Here is a 15,633-nt window from a genome sequence, read left to right as displayed (position 1 = left end):
AACACCAGCCCTGGAGCCAGGAGCACCTGAGTTCAAATCCAGCCTCAGACACTTAAGAATTACCTAGCTGTGTGACTTTGGGCAAGTCACTTAACCCTATTGCCTTGCCAAAAAAATTTTGTTTAAGGGGACAAATTAAGTATCAATGGGTAATCAAAAAACAGATCCTAACTGGCTTTGAAAATCATTTCCTCTTCACCCCCCCCTTAAACCCATTCATTTTAGACTAGATTAGAATGAATCTGAATCTAGGGGCAGCTAGGTGGTGCAGTGGATAGAGCACCGGCCCTGGAGTTAGGAGTACCAGAGTTCAAATCTGACCTCAGAGACTTAATAATTACCTGGCTGTATGGCCCTGGGCAAGCCACCTAACCCCATTGCCTAGCCAAAACAAACAAAAAAAAACCCCACCTAAAGCAAAAGAATGAATCTGAATCTTATGAGCTCACTAATTAATTGTGGGGCAAGAAACAGTAGCCTGGAGCTTACTTTTGGGCTCCGCATATGGGGGGGGGGGCTGTATTTCTATGTGCATCCTAGGCAAGTACTACAGGGGATGATGGACCCAGGATGGATCAAGAGGAAGTAGAGGGCTTTCTTAACCTAGAGCTGTTTTGTGTGTGTGTGTGTGTGTGTGTGGTTAAAATCCCCCTTGAATACCTTTGTTCCATAGGAAGGCAGAATTATATAATGGTTATTCTGTAGGCTTCAGCGCTGAGAAGACCAGTTCAACCTCTGGCTCATCCTGGCTGTATGACCCTGAAGTGGGGGGGTCAGATGTACTCAGTGAGGATTCTCACAAAGCCGTGAATGAGTCTGGTCCAGGATGGGACAGTATAGAAGGGTGGAAATTTACACAGGTGGAGGAAGCCAATGGGGTCACGGCTCCCCCTAAGCAGCCCAAATAACCCTGGAGGTCTGGGAAGATGTATTTCCTATTCGAAGAGTCACTTTGAGGATTATCCTGGCTTACATCAAAGGCCAACAATGGACAGGTATACACAGGACAGCTTTTCCCCTTCCCCCTATAGTAGGTTCTAGGCTCAAGTTTCTTGCTCCATAAGCAGCTAGTGAGCTCATGAGATTTAGATCCATTCTAATCCAGTCTAAACCTAATGGGATTAGGAAGGGAGAGCTACCTTTGAAAAAAAAACCGAGGAGATGCCTTTCAAAGCCAGTTAGAATCTGGGTTTTTTGATTACCCTTTGATTCTTAATTTGTCCATGAAAAGAATTTTTAAGGTTTTAAAATGAAACTACTATGCTTCATCATTGTGAGGAATCTTGAAGACAGAAGGCAAAGCAAAAACAGCTTCCATTTTTAATTGGGAAGACAACTTGTAAATAATGAGTTATATTCTAGAGAGATGGAGAGTAGATGGAAGGTAATCTCAAAGAGGAAGTCACCAGGGAGAGAGGCAACTGGGAAAGGCCTCTTGCCAAAGGTAGGATTGGTGCTGAGACTGGGAGGAAGTCAGGGAAAATAAGGCCTCTGCCACTGCCAACCCCAAAGAGATCCATCAGGAAGGGGGTGTATTGGAAGGCTCCTTGGAGGTAGGGGACAGGACACTAAATTGGGAGTCAGGTCTTGGTTTAGATCCTGGTTTTGCTACAAATCACTAGGGTGAGTAGGTCACTCAGATGACCTACTGACATCTCAAAGTGAATCCAAAGTCAAGCTTATGGTGTCTTTCCCCTTCAACTGGTAACTCCTTCTGATTTATCTGATTCTGTCTGTGACACCACCATTCACCCTCATGAAGAGTGGATATCTGGAGAAGAGATGTTCACAGCCTGGCATGGACAGCTGATGTTAAGGACCTGAAGGGTCCAAAAGGGTAAGAAAGGGATAAGCTTTATTCTATGTGGCCTAAAGAGACATATTGGAGGCAAGGAGGAAGTGAGGAAGAAGCAGATTTGGACTAGATGACAGGAAAACTTAATGATGAGAGACGGCCCAAAGGAGAATGAGCAGCCTGTGAACATAGTCGGCTGCTTGTCAAGAGGTTTGAAAGCAAAATCTGGATAATAATTGATCTCATTTATATGATACTTCTAAGATTTGCAAAAAGCTTGACATTCCTTTATTGGTCCTCCCAGAAACCCACTGGGACAGAGATTATTCTTTCCATTTTACAGGTGAGGAAACTGAGGCTCTGAGAGTTATGTGAAGTAGGAAATATTTTGCCTCTGGTGATTTCCACTCTATACATTGTCCAGAGAATTCCAATTCAATGAATAGGCCACATGGACTCAACTCCCTTCTAACTTGGATACTCTGATTCCAATGTTGTCAGTCGACAATTCTGTCTCTAGATGGGCAATAGCAAAACCACTTCTCCAAGACTTGGGCAGGACACAGGTCACAGTCACATAGGGGGAGGAGACACCACTGAGAGGTTGGTAGTACATAGAAAGGGTGTGGCAAAGAGTTTCCAAAGTCTATGGGAAAGAGACTTGAGAAAGACTTGGCCTTTTCCCAGATCACTCCTTTATGTCATCATTGTGATGAGTCCTGAAGATGGAAGACAAGGCAAAGACAGCTTCCATTTTAACTGGAAAGACAACTTGTAAATAAGGAGTTATATTCTAGAGAGATGATGATGTCTTTCTTTTGGTCTTTGTTTTCAAGGCAATGGAGTTAAGTGACTTGCTCAAGGTCACACACGTAGTTAATTGTTAAGTGTCTGAGGCTGGATTTGAATTTAGGTCCTCCTGACTCCAGGGCTGGTGCTCTATCCACTGTCCCCTATCGATATATATCTTGCAAATATTTATACTGTATACGTGCTGGTTTTTTCCTAATAAAGGAAATTCTATGAGGGCAGAACCATTTCATTTTTGTATCTTCAAATTCTCAGCCTGAAACTCAGGGAGCCCAGCTCAGTACAGGGGCTCAAAACTATTACCCGTCAGAGCAGCTCTCGGGAGGTTCTATTGGTGCCTCCACTGCTCCCATCTTTGAAGATCCCCCATTGTCCTACCCAAGAAATCCTTAGGAGCTGTCGAGCTCAAGTCAGTTAGAGGAAGAAAGAAAAGTGTCCCTCCCTTTCCTCCTTCTCCAGCACCAGCGCCTTCCATTATTGACAGTATCAGCAGGTTAATTAAGCAGTCTGTTAGTGAGGATGTTAAGAAAGCTGGCACATTTTCAACTCGGATTGACACCATTCAAAAAGCAGGCATAACTGACATTGGTGCAGCGATGCTGAGAGATGTCACAGACTCGAGGAGAGGGAGGCTCCGTTCCTGCGGCAGCAAGCCTAGAGTCAAGTCCTGGGGGAAATATGTTCCTGCCTGCTACAGATGTTCTCACATCACATCAAAGCTCAATGGAACAAAATCAAACCGGATGTTCAGCGTGGGGGCTCTCCAATCTTGGCAGAGCATGGGGTGGCGTGGGGGGGTGCTTCAGGGGCTGGGGCTTGGGAGGCCAGGGGGCCTGGCCTGGTTCTGCCACCAGTTTCCTGGGTGACCTTGGTTCAGTCATTTGGCCTCTGGAGGGCCTCAGGTTCCACATCTTGGAAATGTAGAGTCTTCTTGCCCTTTCTACTAAGGAGCTAACCATGACTCACATGGACAGATTACTGCAAGGGTGGAGAAGCACTCTAAAGAGATTAATTCTATGGTAAGTAGATTAAGTCAAACTGACTTCATGGTACGGAAGACCTGGGCTGATCACGTCACTTCAGGCAGCTCTCTAGGCCCATTGGGGGGGGGGGACTGTCCTGCATGGCAGAGGCAGCTGTCCACTGGGAGATCCTCATTAAACATGCATACCTCGCATGTATGTGACACACGTGCACAATGCAACATGAATGGTGCTGACCCATTGTAGCCCTGTGTGAGTATGTCTACTTATAGAATGCATATGTGGCATGCATGTGATTTTCATGTGTAACCATGCTACAAATAACATACCTCTTTTATACAGCCTTGTGTGATCTGTATGCTTACATAACAGACACATGTGTGGTGTGCACCTTGCACGTATGTGACACGTGTGCACGCTGCAACTAGAAGAGTGTTGGCATATTATAAATACAAATACTATGCATGTGTGTTTTTATCCTGTATCGGCTCTGTGTACTTAGGCACATGAGTTTAGACCTAGGCTCTATGAATGCAGTGTTCCTGTTTGGGTGCATGTTTTGTACAAACATTCATGTAATCATAATACTCAAAACATGTGTGTGTTTGTGTCTTTCTCTTGTATTGTGAATATGTTCTCATGTACAAGGTCTCCTCTTTCAAAGGTAGGTTCCTGGAAGGCCGGGTCCAGGTTGTGATTTGTATTCTGTACACATGTGCATGCATGTAACACACATGTATATGTCTTTCTCTTGTATTGTTTGTTCTTTGAAGGCAGGGTCCATATTCTGGCTTTTGTCTGCTTGCTTGCTTGCTTCTCATAGCTTGCCCAGAGAGGTTAAGGTATTTGCTCAGGGTCACACAGGTCAATTCAAACTCGAGTCATCCAGTTCCCAAGAGCAATCTCTACCCAGTGAGGCACACAGCCTCTTTACTGTGATGTTTCTAGTGTGAAGATGAGGTAAGATAACCAATGTGAGAGTCTATTGAAAAAAGTCATACAAGGGTACGAATGCCTAACCTTTGGGCCTCTAACCTCTAATATTTCTTTGATTTCAACATAGGCTTTCTCCACAATTTTTGACAATTTCTAGAGTTTTATAACTGAGGTGTCATAAAACCGAGGTTGGAAATTTGAGGCTTAAAATTTTTATTCTTCAACCGGGTTTTATATGAAATGACTCCCATATTCTTTGAACAGAACTTCCAATAAAATGCTCCTGCTCAGCCACCTTCCATGGCTCCCTCCTGCCACAGGATTAAAGCCAAATTCTTCTAGCTGGCCAGCAAGGTCTTGTGTGGTCTAGTCCCACTCTACCTCTCTAAGCTTATTCCCCCTCTATACAGCCTATTGTGGTGGTCTAGGCTAGTTCCCGATTCACTCCTGTAATCATTCCTACCCTGTTCACCCAGGTCCTAGTCATGCTTCAAGGTCCAGCCCCAGGTCCACCAGCTCTAGGAAGTCTTTCCTGACTATTCTAGATCTCTCCCTGCCACATGCCAAATACAGTCAAAGAATTTTGCTTCTATGGGGCCCTGATGGAAATTTGCCATTTCTTGTCCTCAAAGGTGATGGAGAGGTGCATGATGGGGGTCAATAGGGCTGCAGCAAGTCAGCCAAAGTGTTGGGCATGGATTCAGGAAGGTTTGGTTCTGACCCTTATTAGCCACCCAAACTTGGACAAATCATAGGACCCCAGTGCCTCAGTTTTCTCAATTGTAAAATAAGGTGACACAATGGCCCCTAATATCCTTCCCTCTTTAATGCTCTCCTTCTTTGATTGACCAATGAGCCATAGAAGATAGCAGCCATCCTGGGTCATACTTGTTCTATGGAAAGTTGTTTTATCTGTTGAAAGTACAGCTGTCATAATATAGAGAGGTCACCGTGGATTTGAGGATATCATTGCAGGAGATAAGAACATGGCCTTGGAGTCAAGAAGATCTGGGTTCAAATCCCACCTCAGACATTTCCTAGCTGTGTGAGCTTGAGCAAGCCACTTACCCTCTTTCTGCCTCAGTTTCTTCATCTATAAAATGCAAAGGTTCCTGGATTCCATGGGATCTAGCTCAAAATCGACAATTCTGGTAAGTCATGAGCTCTAACTGAGGCTCTCTCACTGTGGACCAATCACTGAACCTCTCTGAGCCACAGTTCCCACCTCTGTAAATTAGAGATAATAATAATAATTCTTCACAGAGTTGGGAAGATCAAGTGAGATCATGTAAAATGCTGCCTATTTCTTATCAATATCATACTGCTATGGCTCCCTCAGACCCCTTCCAAGGACAGCGTTCTGTAAGCTCTAAAAAAAATTTTCACTTTTGCCTTTGTAACATAATATATGACACATAGTAGGGGCCTAATAAATATTTATGGATTGATTGAATGAATGAATGATGGGCTGATGGATATAGCAGTAGAATTTTTTACATGTCTATATTTTGTATTTTTTGTCCTCTCCCCCAATAGAATTGTAATTTACTTAAAGGTGGTGGCTGTTGGGGCAGCTAGGTGGCGTAGTGGATAAAGCACCGGCCCTGGAGTCAGAAGTACCTGGGTCCAAATCCGGTCTCAGACATTTAATAATTACCTAGCTGTGTGGCTTTGGGCAAGCCACTTAACCCTGTTTGCCTTGCAAAAACCTAAAAGAAAAAATGAACTTGAAGGGCAGCTAGGTGACACAGTGGATGGTGCACCGTCCCTGGAGTCAGGAGGACCTGAGTTCAAATCCAGCCTCAGACACTTAAGAATTACCTAGCTGTGTAGCCTTGGCAAGTCACTTAACCCCACTGCCTTGCAAAAAAAAAAAAAACTAAAAAAAAAACCCAAAAAGAAATGAAAATGAGCTTGAATTCATAAAACTTCACCAGGACTACCCCTTCTTCACAACTGATAAACATTTTGGACTTAGCAGTAGAATTTTGAAATTTAATAGTCTCTGGGTACACATGAAAGTTTTTTTCTCCTAATACAAACAATGGAAACAGTTAAGTTGATGGCAATTTTGTTTGAGGGCAACTAGGCAACACAATGCCTAGAAGGCTCTAGAATCAGGAGGACCTGAATTCAAAAACCAGTTTCAGATACTTATTCACTGTGTGATCCTGGGCAAGTCACTTCACCCTGTTTGCCTCAGTTTCCTCATCTGCCAAATGAGCCTGAACAGAAAAATGGCAAAACACTCCAGTATTTTTGCCAAGAAAATTCCAAATGGAGTCACAAAGTATCAGTCTGGACTGAAAACTGAACAAGAACAATGATTCCTTTGCCTGAACAATGATGAAGTCTAGGAGTCCTGGGGGAAGCAGTGGGTATCTTCAATGCCCAGAGGAGGAAGCACTTCCTTGGATTGGAGAGAACTAGATGATAGTGGACCCCGGATTTAAGACCCCAAAGTGGGGCTCAGCACCAACAGTTCACTCCTTACAGAAAGGACTGACATTTTAGTTAGTCTGATACCTCCATTTTTGCTCTTATACTCCCTTTCCTGCTTTTCTCTCCTTCTCCACTCTCTTGCTCCCTTTTTTCTTTTTACTCTCTCCCCATTTCTTTTTCTTATTCTTTCTTTCTCCCCTTTTCTCTTTAAATTTCCCCCCTTCTTCTCTCTTCCCCTTTTCTCTATCCATTTCTTTATCTCTTCTTCCTTTCTCCTTTCACTCTTTCCCCTTATCTCTCTTTCCTTCCCTCTCCTCCCTCTCTCTTTTCACATGCTTACACACTAAGGCATTGCAGGCTGAACCTAGTTGGGGGGTACCTTTGTTTACCTCTGACTTCCACAAACCTTTTTCTCATTGCTGACCCCACAGATGCCCCTTCCATTGTCTTGTCTTAGGGATCTGGGCCTCAGGGAATCTCCTAGCATTCCCTCACCTAATGGAGGCCAATGGAACAATATCAGGAGGCTGGGGAGGGCATGGGGAGAAGGGGGGGCAGTGAGATAGTTGTTTCCTTCATCTCTTTCTACCATGTGCTACATGGGGAGACCCTGACCTTTCATTAACCTATTTGCCTGGGTCCCCCAACCATTCATTCCAACTCTTCATCAACCACAAGGCTCTACACACAATTAGGCATGACAGGCCACAAATAAGAAAGAACTGGAGAATTAATTAAGGCCTAAACAAATTAATTATGGGTCCCTAATCAGTTCTGTTGCCAGCAAGCTCTCTTTCCATCTCTCTCTCTCTCTCTCTCTCTCTCTCTCTCTCTCTCTCTCTCTCTCTCTCCTCTCTCTCTCTCTCTCTCCCTCCCTCCCTCTCTCTCTCTCACACACACACACATACACCTCCTGTAAAAATAGAAACCTCCAATAACCAAGATTTCCCACTTGCATCAATACTCTATGGCTCAAAATACTGCTCAGAAGTTGGTTGTTAAGGGATCTTAGGGGAGGGGGGGAAAGGGAAGGGTTAGCAGAACAGTAATAATGGCTGATGAAAAAAGTACTTTAGAGACATTTTCTCATTTGGTCTTCACTACAACCCTGAGAGGTGGGTGCTATTATTATCTCCATTTTATGGATGAGTAAACTGAGGCAGACAGGTTAAACTGCTTGTCTAGGTTCATGTAGTTGGTAAGTGTCTGAACACTGGTCTTCTTGACTCCAGATACAATGTGTACTGTTCTCTCCTTTACACCCCTGAGCTGCTTATTGTATCCTACTCTGGTCTCTCAAATATTTATTTTTTTAATGAACAAGATGGGGTCTACTGGACTTCCTTCCAGTTGCTAGCTTTCTCCATGAAACAATAAGAGGTCTGCCCTCAGTTTATCAGATATGGTGTAAAATCCAGGGGTTAACTCAATAAAACATAGTTACAGGTTCAAACTTAGAGCTAACACTAAGGAGATGAAATTTCTCAGGGAGAAATGTAAAGTTCTGCAGCTAGACAGACTCAAAAAATCAATTATTCAAGGAAAGATGATAGAGGTGCATTTAGAAAGCAGAATGAGTGTAAAGATCTCATGCTCTGGGGATGCTCTTAATGAGTCTTCAATAGTATGGAGCCCCCCAAAAGCTAATTCCCATTGTACACTGACTAACTAAAGTAACTACGGAAAGCAGTCTGCTCTGATCAAGCCCCATTTGGAGTGCTGTGGCTTCCCTCAAGTCCCTGATAAAACTCAACCTTCTCCAGCTTATTTGTGTGTGGTATCTGATGGTTGACTCTCCCACTTGGCTGGGGGTTTCTTGAGAGAAGAGACTTAACTTTTGCCTTTCTTTGTATCCACAGACCTTAACACGGGGCTTAGTAGATAGTAGGTAATTTAATTGTATTGTCTGTCTGACTGGTTGAAAGACTTGAAGAAGAGAAGAATGGGGGTGGGGTGGGGGAGGAGGAGGAGAATAGAGGGACAACAGAGGAAATCAGTGTGGGACAGTGGGGAAAAGAACTGAGGGCCAAGATTCATATTCCATCTCCAAAACTTACTAGTTGTCTGACCAAGGGCAAGTCCCTTGGAACCTCAATTTCCTCATCTGTAAAATAGGCATAATAATGATGGTGGTGGTGATGATGATGATGATGATATAATCAATATTGACCACAGCTTGTTGTAAGAATCAAAGGATAGTTTGTATAGAAAGTGATTTACAAAGCTTGAATTTGAGAAGCTATACAAATATCCTTTATTATTATTTTTATTAGAAGACTTTTCTTCTTGATCCCAAAGGATTAGAACTAGGACCAAAGTGGACCCAAGGGACTAGAGCTCCCCAAAGTGTGGGAAGTGGGGATGTGAAGCTAGAGAGGTAGATTTTCTACTCAAGTAAAGAAAAAAAGCTTTCTAACCACTAAAATTGACCCCAAATGAAAGAAATTGGCATCAGGTCACCAAGAGGCTAGTCTGCCTAGTGGGAATGTTGTAGATGGGATTTGGGTTTTGAATTGAGGCTAGACTGATTAATCTTAGAGGTCTTGCCAAATTGTAGTTCCATGATAACTAGACTCCTTGACTTTATTTGAAAAATAAAGAGGAAACAGTATGGTGGTAGTGGAAAGGCTGGTGGCCTTGGGTTTGAGCAGTCCGGCTTTGTCAATCACTAACCAGGAAAAATTCTTGAATCTCAGTTTCCATAACTGAAGAATTGGGGAGGATAATTCTCATCTTAGTTTCAGGGAATATTAACTTCCCTAACAAGGACATTTATATTTATTAATAAATTATTAATAAGGTTTCCCCAAAGTATAAATTGTTATATAAGTTTAAAATATTTTTCCCACTATGAGTTGAAAGACTGATCAGAAAATAGATGTATCTTCCTTCTCAGCAGAGAGGTGAGGGACTACTTGGTGGAGAATGGGTTTTATGAGATGGTTGTACTTGTTTTATTGTTTTGTTTTCAGCTGTATATGACTCTTCATGATCCCATTGGGGTTTTCTTGGCAAAGATACTAAGGTGGTTTGCCATTTCCTTCTCCAGATCATTGTACAGATGGGGAAACTGAGCAAACAGGGTTAAGTAACTTGTTTGGGGACACAGATAGGAAGTCTGAAGTCGAAGTTGAAATCAGCTTCTCCTGACCCCAAAACCTTTGCTCTATCTACTATATCACCTAGCTGCCCATGGTTTTATTTAACTATATTTAATTGTTATGGATGGGGGAACAAAGGTGTCAATAGCTTTTTTTGTTGGGGGGGTTGGCTTTGGGGTCAAATGACTTGTCCAAGGTCACACCACTAGGTAATTATTATTGACTGAGGTCACATTTGAACTCAGGTCCTCCTGACTCTAGGGTCAGTGATCTACCCACTGTGACACCAAGCTGCCCCAATCAATAAAATTTTTAAGAGAATATTCATAACATATCTATGAATATAAACATAAACACACACACAGACACACACACACACACACACACACACACACACACACCAGGCTAGAAGCTCCTTGAGAGAATGCTATGGTTTCATCATCACATTGGATATTCTCTGGGGTAGAGTGCCATCTCCCCCATTAAAGTAGGGGAGTTTCTCAAGGGGATTCTCCCTAATGGAGAGATACCCTACAAAGTTCAGTGAAAGGAGCAAAGAAGAAATCCAGAATCTGAGGATCAGTGTCCAAATTCCAGGTTACCCTAAGCAGGTCATTAACCTTTTCTGGGACTCAGTTTCCTCCATTGAAAAATTAAGAGGCTGGCTTCAGTGACCTCAATGGTCCTTCTAGTCCTAGATTTGGAATCCCTCAGGTGCTAAGGTTCCAGCCCTGTAGGGCCTGGGAGTCCCAACCTTGTAGGCCAATCAGAACACCCAAGGAGCCTGATCTAATGCTGCACCCCACCCCAGTGTTGGCTGAGAGTTGGCCTCACACCATGAACTCCTCGAAGAGGGGCTGCCATTTCTGTGATGAGCCTCCTGGGGGTGGAAGGACACAGAGGACTCTAAGCAATATCAAAGTCATAGACTTGGGAGAGATCAACTGGAACAGCCCACTCACCACTCACCACTCATTGGATGAATGGGCAAGAGGAATCATGACAATCTTTCCTATGATATAGTGGGGGACTTGACTTGCCCCCTTCATACCAGTGGTTCCCTAATGGCAGTGCCTGTTGTCTAATTAGATCAGGAGTTGCTGTGTCACCCCACTTCAGACTGAAGATTCTTGGATGCAGGGTCAGCATCTCATCCATCAGACCAGGGACTCCCTGAGGAAAGGGCCATATTATCTCCCATCAAAGGGAGAATTCTTCCAAGGGTAAAATTCTGACATTGTGTATTTTTGCAAAGTTCTATCACTGAATCCTCACCAAGGTCCCAGAAGTAGGAAGGGCAGGTATTATCACTATCAAATGACAGATGAAGAAACTGAGATTTAAAAATGTCTGATCTCTGAGGCTCTTTATGCCTCTCCTCCTCTATCCTGACAGTCTGGAGATGGGTCTATGTTTTTCATTAGGAAGTAGTATAACCTAGGAGATGGATAGTTTGAACACAAATATCTGAGGGAAGAAAGAAATTTAAGGCAGAATTAATCAAGGTAGAAGCAGGAGGTAGAGTCATCCAGAATCCAAAAGGAAATAGAGAGAGGAGTTGGCAATTAGAAAGCCTAGGAGTCATTTCAGGTGTTGGGAATGCAGGCCATGGGGCCAGGCCTAACACAGTCAGAGAGGACTTTGTTCTTTTGAGGTCTGTTGAGGGAGGAAAAAACCCAGCATTCTACAGTCAATCCAGACTCTGAAACTAAGCTTCCACCATTGGATTTTGTTGTGTGAACCGATGAGTGATCACTGAGAGAGAGTGATTGAAGAAAAGAAAGCAAAGAAGCTTCAATTCTAAAGCTCAATTCAAAGAGAATCCTTTCTTTCAAAGCTCAACCCAAGGAGTCATTCCCCTTTTCTCTCTTCCCTTCCAAACCCAGCTTTAGGACTTATTCTCCAAATTATCTTGCAATTATATTTTTATTTACTAAACATCATAGCTTTAGAAGTCAACTTTGCCCAACTCCCCTTTCATGGCTGAAGAAAGTGAGATCCAGAAAGACTTAGTGAGTGCTTCTGTGTCTAGAGAGTGCTACTAGGCTTGGACTCCGAGATCAAATTTTTCCTCAGACTTACTAGCTGTTTTACCCTGGGTGGGTCCCTTAACTGCTGACTGCCTTGGTTTCCTCACCTGTAAAATGGAGAGAACAATAGCACCTACTCTGGGGGGGGCTGTAAATATCAATTAGTCAACACAAATCGGTTAAACAGTCACTATGTGGGTGACACCGTGCAAAGAGGCAGGATATAAAGAAATGCAAAACAGGAGAACTTTGCCCTCAAGGAATTCATTCCCGGGGAGAGATCACGTGCAACTTACTAGGTTCAGGGAGCCCTCATAGAGATACAATGTAGCATAAAGATAGCAACAATAAACCATAGCTACAGCATAATAGATACATGGCGATACTATGTAACATACATACCTAAAGTATGCTGTGAATAGTTACAATTCAACATACAGATAGCATGTATGCAAGGCCTAGAATAAATATAGCGTTACAATATAACATGCATATAGTTTATATTATATAGCTACAAAGTGACACATATCTAGAATGTGCTACAAATAATTACAGTGTAACCTGGAAAACTGAAGACTAATGAATAGTTACAATGTAACATATAGATGGTATCAGTGTGCGATATGGTTACAGCAAAGATATTGTTACAATATAGAATGTGTGTATCTATAGAGCTACAGTGTAACATATATCTCTACTGCTGTTAGAAGTAGTTACAGTGTAACCTATATAGTTACAATGTGATACACACACACAGACACAGACACAGACACACAGACACACAGACACACACACACACACACACACACACACACACACACACCGAGGTGCCCTAGTATGGAGTCAGAGCCCATCTGTGGCTCATCATCATGGCCACTGCCATCCCAGATCATCTCAGAAAAAATCACTTAGCATCCGAGGGGACTGGAAAAGACCTCTTACAGAAGACAGGCTTTGAACTGATTCTGAAAGGAATCTAGCTAAGCTGAGAAGGGGAAGTGAGGAGGAAGAACACTAAGCATAGGGGGACTAGGAAAAGGTCTGGAGAAACACAGATGAAGTATCAAGAATGCCAATGTCCCTGGATCACAGAGTCTGTGCTACAGAGTAAGGTAAGAAAACTGGAAATCTGGGAAGGGGCCAGGTTATGAAAGCATTTAAAAGCCCAACAGAATTTCTTATTTGACCCCAGAGGTAATAGGGAGCCAATGGAGTTTATTAAAAAGTAACTTGGTCAGACATGTGCTTCAGGAAGATCATTATGGCTTCTGAGTACACAAAGCACCTTGCCAACCATAATGGGGTATATAAATGCAAACCTTCACTATTATGTCCAAGGTCACACAAGTAATGTAGGGCAAAGCCACAATTACATATACACAGGCTGTCCTCATCTGATTGTGATCTCTCTGAGGATAAAGATTGCTTTTGTCTTTCTTAGTATGTTCAGGGCTTAGTGAGGCATGTGGTATACAGAAGGTGCTTAATAAATACTTGTTGGTTGAATGTATGACACTGTCTCCTTGTCGGTATCATGGATGGTGACTGCAGGAGTAGTCAGTATTGAAATCTAGAAATCTACTGTGGCCCATTTGGAAAAGTAGAACAGTGGTCCTGGAGGCAGGAAGACCTGACTCCAAATCCAGCCTCCCATACTTGGCTAACCTTGTAAAACTGGAGCAATCGCTTAACCACTTGCCTCAGATTTCTCATCAATAAAATGGGGTTAAAAACAGCAGCTACCTTTCAAAACTGTTCTGTGGAACAAATGAGATATTTGTAAAGTATACAGTAGGCTCTATATAAATACCTTCTCTCTTCCCTTCTCCCTTTTATGCCATTTTGGGGAGGGAGCTGAAGAATTTCTGGTCTAGCAGCCATCTGGATGGTGGGGGCCGGGTTAATATACCCTCCCCCCCTCCATTTCAAGCCTGAGGTTGAACCCATTTCCAGAAATCGAGATTCAATCTCTGCCTCATTGTCACAGCCAGAGCCAGTACAGGGCAGTTGTGGGCTGTCCCCTCTTTGTGTTCGCTGTGGCCCATAAATCCAAATGACTGGAAGAGCACAGGGTTAACTCAATTAGGCCCCATAACGAATCCAGCCCTAAAGAGTAATTCCTTCAATGGCCCACTCCCAAAATAGCAGGAGACTTCATTAAATGTGTGGCGTTGCCACAGCAATTATCTGGGTCATCTGAGGATCTGGCCTTGTGATTAGTCCTTGGAGTTCATTAGCCTATTGACAAGTAGAAGGGAACAAAGGGGGGGGCTGTGGAAGAATAATAATCCTAGCAAGCCCCTATATTTACTTTCATGCCCTCCTCTTTCTCCTCCAAACATGACTGAGTGTGAAGTGGAGGAGAAGGCAGAAGGAAGTAGCACAGCCTTCAATCAGAGGGTCTGGGTTCAAATCACTCACAACCTGGGTGACTGGGTAAGTCATATAGGTCTTTGGGCCTCCTATTCCAAACAAGAGGGGTTGGATTAGATGTTCTCTGAAGTCCCATGCTCCAAATTTTATAACTAACGAGAGACCTGAGGTACTAGGAGATCCAGAAATGGCACCCCAAATTTCCTGCCTCCTGGGTCTTTCCCTTGGACTTAACTGCCAAGGAGAAGACATATGATCTCTTCAAAGCATCTGAGTACCAGGCAGCAGACCTGGCTCCTTTCGTGGGATCCCTAGGAGAAAGAACACCCAACTTTACAATGCAGAGACATGAGTTTGAGATGTGGCCCTACCACTCACTAGCCACAAGACCTTGGACAAGTCATTGTAGGTAGAGTGCTATGATGGGATGAACCCAGGTCTTAGTTATTCCATAAGGAGAGACTGGAGTCAGGAACTAAATGGTTTGTATCAGGTCTGGCAGAAGAGTAAAAATGACCTTGGGACAGCTCTCTGATCCCACTGAAAAAGAAGAAAGGAAGTGGGGGGCAGGGAGAAGAACCTCAAGGGGAGGGGTGGAGAAGAGTTGAGACTAAGCAGTTTACAGATATTATCTCATTTAGAAATGAGACAACAACCCTGGAAGGTATCATCATCATCATCATCATCATCATCATCCACATTTTACAGATAAGGAAACTGAGTCTCACAGTGGTTCAGTGACCCAGTCACATGGTGAGGAAGTACTGGAGGCAGGATTCAAATCCAGCCTCCTCGACTCTAGGTCCCATACTCTAGCCATGATGTCAACCTTGGGGACGAGAGCCCAGATCCATTAAAGGGTGGGCTAATTGGAGATCCTTTGGAGGCTGGGGGTCCTTTGGGACATCCCCTCATCACCTTGTGCAGCAGCTCTCCTTCTATCAGGAGAAGCCCAGGATGGATGGGGTCCCAAACATGCACACACTCACAGACACAGACACAGACACACACACACACACACACACTCTTAGAGACATACACATCCTCATTCTCATACCTATACACATTCACACACAGACACACTCCCAGTCACATTTATACACACTCACATAGGCGATCCTCATTTACACTCACATATACACCTATATATGCACAGACACACT

General features: G+C 43.4%; 1 protein-coding gene across 6 annotated transcripts in view; it reads right to left on the bottom strand.

Annotated features, from left to right (window-relative positions):
• Positions 1-15,633, bottom strand: part of SFXN5 (sideroflexin 5) — a 202,274-nt gene that overhangs the window by 71,835 nt on the left and 114,806 nt on the right. The gene's annotated exons all lie outside the window — the stretch shown is intronic.

Source organism: Macrotis lagotis, chromosome 1 (assembly GCF_037893015.1).
Source record: "Macrotis lagotis isolate mMagLag1 chromosome 1, bilby.v1.9.chrom.fasta, whole genome shotgun sequence".
Lineage (NCBI taxonomy): Eukaryota > Metazoa > Chordata > Mammalia > Peramelemorphia > Peramelidae > Macrotis > Macrotis lagotis.
This window is presented reverse-complemented; position numbering and strand designations above follow the sequence as displayed.